Genomic DNA, 9,594 nt, shown 5'->3' with positions numbered 1-9,594 from the left:
GCGTATACGTCATCGAAATCAAGAGATTCCAATCTACGGTGGCTTTTTGTTTTTGAGCTTTTACGAGCTTTTAATCACATTTCCACATATTTGGCACCTACCACATAACAGAGTAAGACATGGCGAATCTTTTGATACCAAATAACTGTAATGTGAATTTTGTTGCAAGTCAACCTTTAAAGAACCCACTGAACTAGAGTAGCTTTAGTTCACAATCAGGATCTTAACTCTCTTAGTGTACGGGGCCAAAAGGACTGATAGAAATTATACATTAGTTCTTATATATGGAGTATAGGTGTTTGATTTTTGGCGGGTATTGTATCCTATGTTTTCGCATTTGAATGGTGGTTCTATGCCCTCGGCAGCACATCTTACAAACAGTTTATGCCTACCCTCTCTTCTTCTTTCCTGTAAGGACTCAACACTTGTATCTTCTCGTAATTTTGTAAAACTTATCTGGCCCTTAATGTTAAAAATAAATCGTAGTGCTTTATTTTGCGACTTTTCAAGCTGTTTGACATGTTTATTTTGATAGGGATCCCAGATTTGTGAGGCATATTCTAGTTTTGGCCTTACTAAATAAAAATAGGCAATCTTTTTTGTAGGGGTATCTGCAGATTTTAGCACCCTTCTGATCATTGCCAACTTCTGTGTAGACAGTTGTTATTTTGTCTATGTGTTCATTCCATTTTAGATCTGCTTGTAGTTGTAATCCGAGATAAGGAAAAGAAGACACTTTATTTAGATTTTGTCCACAGAAAGTATATCCAGGGTAGCTATTAATGTTTTTACCAATTTGTAAGAATGTGCACTTGTCAACATTAAATTTCATTTGCCACTTAGAAGCCCAAGCCTTTAATGCAGAAAGGTCTTGTTTTAAAAGCGTTAATTTGTCACTCGTGTTATACAGTATTGCATCATCGGCAAAAAGACGACACTGTGATTGAAGACAAAATGGTAAATCTTTGATATATATCAGAAAAAGCAAAGGGCCCAAAACTGAGCCCTGTGGCACACCTGAACTGACTAGTTTTGTGTTAGACCTCTGACCCTTGATTTCAACAAATTGATGTCGATCGCTAAGAAAGTCAGATATCCAGGAAAGCAAGACATTGTTAATACCAATATGTGATAGTTTAAAGATCAGTTTTCGATGATTAACGGTGTTAAATGCTTTAGAAAAGTCTAATATTATAACATCAGTTGTTTGTTTTTGATCATATAGGTGTGAAAGGTGTCCAACAGTATGAGCTAATTGAGTCTCGCAAGACCTATGAGGTCGAAAACCATGTTGACTGTCTACAAAAATGTTACCCTCTTTAAAAATCTTATGCAAGTATGAGGAAACTATGTGTTCTAAAAGCTTGCACACTATGCTAGTGAGGGAAATAGGTCTATAATTGTTTGGTATTTGTTTGTTACCCTTTTTGTGTATAGGTTGGACTCTACCAAGTTTCCAAATCGAAGGTAGTTTTGCTATTGCCAGAGAGTATGCAAAGATTGAAGAAAGGCTGTTGTACACCACCGAAGCAAATGTTTTAGCATGATGCCTGTCACATTGTCAGGTCCACAGGACTTGGTGGTGTCCAAGTTATTGAGCAACTGTAGGACTCCTAAGCTATCAATGTCAATTAATCTTTTATCAGAGATATTTTCAGTATTGAAGCTACGACATTGGGTTCCATCATCAACTGTAAAAACTGATTCAAAAAAGTATTGAAAGAATCAGCTTTAGCTTTCAGTGTGGATATAGTGTGACTATTATACTTCAAAGTAGGAATAACATTTGAACTGTTACTATTGCATTGGCGAAGGTAACTGTAGAATGCTTTAAAATTGCCATTTAAAAGTGGCTTGTATAATTTTTTATTGAGATAGCTCTTTTTTGCTTTTCTAACAAGTAATTTGTTTTTTTTGCGAATGCACTTGTACCTGTTGTTGTTATATGCTGATGGACACCTTTTTATTTCATTGTAGAGTTTTTTCTGAAGTTGTAATGATTTTTTTAGAGACTTAGTCATCCATAAGGGCCCTAGTTTCTGATTTTTTAGTGTTAGTTTTGGTGTACAATTGTACCGAAGGTGAAATAGGGACTGAACAAAAATGTTGCACACTTCATCGATAGAATGTTTTTGTTTAATAGCATTCTGGATATCCGAATCCCATTTGGCATAGACATTAAATGCTTTTGTCATGTCTGCTTTACTATATTGATGGATGATCTTACAATCAGAGTTTTTGATAGACTTGCATGGCAGTTTCAGGGAGATATTTATAAGAGAGTGATCACTAAGATATTTATAAGAGAGTCATCGCTGTGGGTTGCCCGATTTTTTTTTTAGTATTTTATAAAATATCGTTGTATTATGAGCACGTTTAGATATATTTAATAAAAGTTTAAAAACTTAGGATCGTTGGACAAATTGCCCAGGGTTACTGACACGCATTGACAAAAACAGCCAGGATTTAAAGGGTTAATATATGAATAATTAACTGAATGATCTTCCACTTTTCTAAAATTGCAACAATCAACAAAAGGAGAAAAGTTGACTTCGAGGACCGGCGGTTCAAGGACAGGTGGAAATTGGACGGTTTCTTCACTGAAATATGTATCAAGTGTGTCTGCCTCATTTGTGTCAGATATCAGTTCTGGAAGAAAACATGAGAACCTATTTTGCCAAGGAAACCAGAAACTACTATGACCATTGATGACAACAATACACGCAGAGAGGAAATTTTATCACCTATTTATCTTAGACACAACACACAGACCACCCCAGGATGTCAGATGCTAACTGGACGGGAAAACCACAAATCACTTTATCTCACCATAATATATACATTTATTTATACATCTATTCAGATTCAACACAACTCATCAAAATATTGCATAAACATCGGAAGGAGAGACGTGAGAGTTGAGCAGCCATCCAATCCTATAAAGAGCCAGTACAGAGTAGAAGAGAGCCTTCATGCGTACATCCCCAAGCTACAACAAATGATTGAGTATGTAACATAAACAATAACTGCATGATTTGAGCTTACACTTTAATCTTTGTATTTTATGTTTTTTTACTTTATGTTAGTTTTAAATTTTATGTTTTATACTAATTTTTGTTTTTGTTATACACTGGCAATGTCAAAGCAGTCCTCAGATACTATCAAACTCATGAAAAACAGTCCTTTCAACTATATCTCCATGGGATTCCAAGGAATGGAATTTCCCAAGGAGCTGGCTTCTAGCAGCAAGCAGAGCCTCTAAAAAATAAGCTTTAATAATTTTCACAGCTAGAATAAATTTTTTAAAAATATGACATTTATAGTAATTAAAAGAATGGAGCAAAATACATACTCCAGTTTTTCTAGATTTTTAAAGCTAAAAACAAAAGAGCTAGAGACACTTATAAATTCCACACTCAGAAAATTGGCTAAGTTTTTCAAACATAATGGGCTTCCCAGAAAGATGAGCTCAGACGCTCTACCACAGCTGGTCTGTTGCGATATGCCTAGTCAGCAATTGCACAAAGTTTGCAAAATGCTGACTAGAAGCCAATTAAAAGATGTTATTCTCAGACAGCTTATATATAAGGAGCCTCTAAAAGTGATTAAGGCAGAGAGCAGGCCAGGAAGGCCAAGTGGGTGAAATTATATACCCCTTTTACTACTGTTTTACCTCGAGGAGATAAGGCCATTTGGCTGAACATTGTGATAATACTTGTACATTTTTGAGGATAATTTTTATCGCTCATTTTTGACGAGATATACATTTATTATATTACGAACTATTTGAACGATTTTCTCCATTTGTTTTATGCCCAAGTGAGGCTTGTTATTGATAAATATACTTTATATCGAAGCCTGTGATAGGCCAATCTATTATTGATACGACAACGATATTTGAGTTTGCAACCAGCATTTTAAATTGATGCCTGAGAGAGGCTATATACGGATAAAACAACAGTGGCTAACTCATTCTACAGAGGAACATACATTGGTGCCCAAGCGAGGCAAGACAACTACTGAGCTGGCAGATAAGTATAAAACGTTCAGGAGAAGACAACTTGTGTCAGAATTGCAAATATGGTATAATTATATAACAGATCATACCCAAATTCGCAGGATTGATTTGACAGTTGATTGATATAAAGAACATTTCTTTGCCTGGCAGGAAGAGCCACTTTGCCAGTTCGAAAAATTTATTTGTTACGTGAGAAAATCAGTCGGGAGTGCTACCTTACACAACATTATTTAGAACCACACAAAAACACGAGTGCATTTATAAGTTACATTTTATTAAATTTTAAACTTTGATTTATAGTTAAATAATTATATATATATTATTATTATTAAATTTTCTCCAGAGACAAAGCTGTAGCTTTGCACCACACTACGAGTAATTTAGAAATACATTATATCAAAAAAATATTTTTGTAATAAGTTTATAATTATTTTATAATTTAATAAATATATTTTTATTCTATTTTTCTCACATGACATTTGTGAAAAGACAGTGGCTGTTTTTAAAAAGTTCAATCTGAAGCAACATGACCAAAAAAAACTTGCTGACGTATATGACAAAATCACAGGTAATGAATGCAGCAAGAAACTGAAACATCTTGCTAGTTTAATCTTACAGCAGCAATATTTTACAAGAGCTCGAGAGTCAAATGAGAATGCTACAAAGGCTATTTACGAGGTAGAAGCGCTTATCACAAAGCATTGCAAACCTTTCAGCGAGGGTTAATTTATCAAACACTATGTGATGACAATGGTAAAAAATATCTGTCTTGATAAGCAGCAAGAGTTTGCCAAAGTCTGCCTGGCATGTAACACTGTGGTAAAGTGTTAAAAAAAGTGAAGTTAAATGAACATTAAACTTCAATTATGTCAATTCAATTTTGGTATGTATGTTTCAAATGAACCAAAACACATGCTTAAGATAGCTGAACTTGAGATAAAAAAGCAAATGTGAAACACAGATTAGCTCGGTGAAATTTATTTAAATTAATTGCTGTTATATGTAAAAAACGTTCCCCAAGGTTGGCTCCTTAAATTTTTAACACACCAAATCTTTGCAAAAAGTTTGGACACACCTGGGCTAAAGCATACTATCGTGTTTTGTATATATTAGTTTAGTTAGAATTATTGTCCAAGTAGCATTTATTTTAGTCCAGGATACAAGAGAAACAATACGTCTGTTTTTTAGTAAGCCAAAACCAAGAATGCCGGATGTGAGTAATGAACAAGTATATACAATCTATACAGGAAATACCTCACTGAGCATGTGTATGTCATCACCATGGTAACAAGTAAATATATAAGTTTGTAAACTAAAAACTGTTACATCTCCTTTTCCATGGAAATATTAAAGCAAACACAAAATCATTGGTAAGTACAATGGTATGAAATATGATGTGAACATGTAACAATGTCACTGGTTTGGACTTCTAAGTTGGTTAGAACATCAGATAGTCAGCGTATCGGGAGGGGAGTTTTCTATTCCGGGGAGGCAGAACACGTCTAGGGGTTTGGTCCGGGACACTGCTATCAGGGGCTGGCTCAGATAATGGTAACGAATGTGGAGATTCTGGCGGGTTGTTGGGAATGGGTACAGTGTCGTTTGAGGCTGATAAAGAACTATCTTGGGCTGTTTTTCTTGCCTGGGTGCAAAGATTCTCAGCCTGTTCTGGAAAATGGTCAGCCAGGGTATAACTCTGATTCTGCGGCGCAGGAAGCTGTAATACCCTTATGTCTTTACGGTTACGTCTTACGGTACAACTACCTGTCGATAAATGGTAACTGCGATCCCCTGCTATGTCAATTATCCGTCCTGGTTTCCACTCACCTGACGTAGCTCTGAAATACACGGACTGTTCTGGTTCGAGGGGAGATTTCTCGCTACCTGCCCGTCTATCGTGATAATACTTATCAGAACTCTTCATACTACCCAACTTGTTTCTAACATGCTCCAAATCATAACTGTTGACTTTGTATCTCTCAGTAGATACTGGCATTGAATCTCTCAACAGCCTACCTTGAAGCAGCTCAGCCGGAGATGGTAGGCCATCACATACTGGTGTATTACGTATCGTTACCAGACCACCTAACCAATTGGTACCTTCATCTGCACACTTAGCCATCATTGATTTCACTGTACCAATAGTCCTCTCGGATTGACCATTACCTGATGGATGCAGAGGTGAACTTGTTTGATGAGATATTTTCAACTCAGTACAGAATCTCTTGAACTCATCACTAGAAAACTGAGGACCGTTGTCCGATACAATAACATCTGCCTGACCGAAATCAGCGAATATCTCTCTCAAGCACTTGATAACGACACCACTACTTGTACTCTTAGGCAAATGTTTCACTACAGGCCACTTTGACAAATAGTCAACTAACAGAAGATAATCACTTCCATTCAGATGAAACAAATCTACACCGATCATCTCAAATGGCGTGTTGGGAATAGGAAAAGGCATTAATGGCTCCTTCTTTTGACAGCCTTCCGACTTGAGGCACGCCTGACAAGACTGACATTTGTCCTCTATGCGACGCCTGAGACCAGGCCAGAACACAGACTGCATAGCTTTCTGTAGAGTCTTCGTGACCCCTTGATGAGCCATATGCAGCTGGTTCAACACATCATTCCTCAACTGTGTAGGAATGACCAATCTCTCACCATAGAACAACAATCCATCCAGTTCACAGAGATGATTACGCAGATTCCAAAAAGCCAGACCACGAGCACCACACGACTTTTTGTGTGTGGGCCAACCATTCCTTACATACTCTAGCACTACCTGCAACTCCTCATCCTGAGAAGTAGCGTTTTGATACTTGTCCATAACTCCACCACTACGAATTACAACAGAACACACAGATCTGAGAGGATCTACACCCAGGTCATCATAGCTGTTCACGCCCTCTGGACATGATCGACTTACTGTGTCTGCCAGGACCATATATTGACCAGGCTTGTACAACAGCTCTATAGAATAGCCCAGCAGTTTTATCCGCATGGCAGCTAACCTTGGAGATAATTGATTGATATCCTTAGACATAAGACCAATCAGAGGGAGATGGTCAGTCTCAACAACCACTCGTTTCTGACCAAGGCAGTAATATTTGAATCTCTCACGAGCGAAGACCACTGCAAGCAACTCCTTCTCAATCTGACTATACCTTGATTGACATTCTGTCAGGGACTTAGCAGCAAACTCGATGGGTTTACCATCTTCTAGTACTACAGAGCCGATACTGTGCGATGATGCGTCAGTACTCAGGGTCACCTCGCCTCCTGAGTAATATGCCAGAGGAGGGGCATGCATAATCAGGCTCCTGAGCTTTTTAAATGCCTGAATGTGGGCCTCATCCCAGATGAACCGCACATTCTTCTTACACAGATCTCGGAGAGGCTTAGCATGCTCACTCAGATTTGGAATGAACTTAGCAAGATAGTTAACAAAGCCAAGATACCTCTGAACACCTTGCTTATCAACCGGAGCAACCATATCCTTGATAGCCTCGACTTTTGAATGACTAGGTTTTACACCCTCAGCTGTTAACTCATGACCAAGATATGACACAGAGTCCTTACAAATCACAGTCTTATCAGGATTCAAAGTCAACCCAATCTCTCGACACCTTTGTAGGAATTGTCTCAGAAACTTGTCATGCAGCTCTTTCGATGGAGCGTAGATGACAACATCATCTACTTAGACCTTCACGAATGGCATATCGGCGAAACTGTCAACCATTTTCTGGTGAAATATCTCTGTGGCGTTACAGGTACCCATACCAAGTCTTACAAATCTGAACTTCCCAAATGGAGTGACAAAACTTAATAGCTTAAAGGACTGCTCATCAAGCGGAATCTGATAGAACGAAGATTTGACATCTGTAGTGGTGAAATATTTCGAGCCAGACATACTTGAAAATATCTCAGTGGTGGTCGGTATTGCACATTGAGCTCTTACCAGTTGTGTATTCAAGTACTGCGGATCTAACACTAGCTGTAACTCACCATTAGGTTTATTCACCAGTACCAGTGGTGATAGCCACTCTGTTGGTGATATATCCTTTACTATCACACCCTCACCTAGTAGTTTATCTAGCTCTCGTTTTAGTTGTTGTTTGAGTCGGTGGGGTACAACATGAGGAGGTGCAGCTCTTGGTTTAGCATCATGTTTGAGTTCTAAAGTAACTGGTTCACCCACCTTTCCTAGACCAGTGAAAACATCAGAGAACTCGCCACCTAGCACTTCATTCACTTGGTCAACAACTTTAACATTAGACAACAATCCTAGATCTTTGATAGCCGGCATGCCCAATAATGTTTGATTATCATCATCGGTGACATAAAATTTGACTAGTGCGGTTTTACCATCTTGTACCTGCACATCTAGTTTTACTCTACCAACTACAGTGATCTCTTCGTTACCGTACCCAGTTAGCTTAGTATTGGTTCTAGTAACTTTCTTACCTCCTAGTTTAGTGAAGAGGGAAATGGCCATAGTACTAACTTGGGCACCAGTATCGACCTTTGTTCTCACTTCATGATCTAGAATGTTTACTGTCAGTAGCCACTTGTTCTCATGAAGGACACCATTAGTTCTGACATCAGCCATATCCAGTGTGTGCACGTTGAACGTCATGTTATCATCTGAGCTAACGTCACCATCACCCGCTTGTAGAAATGACACTCTCTGAGTTGTAGCATTACTCTTCTTCAGACCAGTACACTTTTTTTTGAAATGCCCTCGTAAGTGACAACCGTTACATGTCTTATTATAAGCAGGGCATCTACCTTTGACATGATCATAGCCACAGAATGAACAATCTGTGATCATGTGATTAGCTGCTGCATAATTCTGGCTTTGCGGTGTATAGTTTCTAGGCTTATATGGATACGAGCCTACTGGTTGTACTGAACGAACACCATCTAGTTAAGTCTTTTGGTTCCTTGCGATTACTTCCTTAGTACGCATTTGCTGCTTTATCTGCTCAAGCGTTATGTCTGCACGTAACTGTAGCTCACGACTCAACTCCTTATCCTTCATACCTGCCAAAAGTCGAGTGCGTAACATATCCTGTCGGTGTCTATCATCCCAATTGCTACATTTCACAGCCAGTTCATGCACGTTCCTTATGAATTCCTCATTACTCTCATCAGGAAGTTGAACTCGGGAACCCAGCAGCACTGCGTAATGCAAGTGATTATCACGAGGAGTGAAGTAATTATCCAAAGCTTCCACAGTTCTATCAAACAGCGTACGATCTGCGTCCTCAGCTGCAATACTGGCATCTGAATTAGCCACACGGGGAGGGCGCACAGTCAGCTGACCATATATACTCTCCGCCTCCTCGCCCATACAGTACAGCAGCATGTCTACCTGACGCTGAGCATTCCTTTCATTCAGTCCAGAAGCACTGCGATATCTCAAAAATCTCCTCTTCCATTTCGGCCAGCTCTGCGGTGCAGAAAAATCCATCTCTTTTGGAGCAGACACCTTGAAGTCACCCATAATGTTGTTGAATAAGACACCAAACCAGACTAACACCAAAAGTCAGTCACAATTCAGCACAAAC

The 9,594-nt window shown here is 38.6% G+C and overlaps 1 pseudogene; it reads right to left on the bottom strand.

Moving 5' to 3' along the window:
* Window positions 1–6,648: 6,648 nt before the first annotated feature.
* LOC137390310 (uncharacterized) lies at window positions 6,649–9,392 on the bottom strand (annotated as a pseudogene).
* Window positions 9,393–9,594: the final 202 nt, after the last annotated feature.

Source organism: Watersipora subatra, chromosome 3, assembly GCF_963576615.1.
Source record: "Watersipora subatra chromosome 3, tzWatSuba1.1, whole genome shotgun sequence".
Classification (NCBI taxonomy): domain Eukaryota; kingdom Metazoa; phylum Bryozoa; class Gymnolaemata; order Cheilostomatida; family Watersiporidae; genus Watersipora; species Watersipora subatra.
Note: the sequence above shows the minus strand (reverse complement) of the source record. Positions and strands in the feature narration are given on the sequence as shown.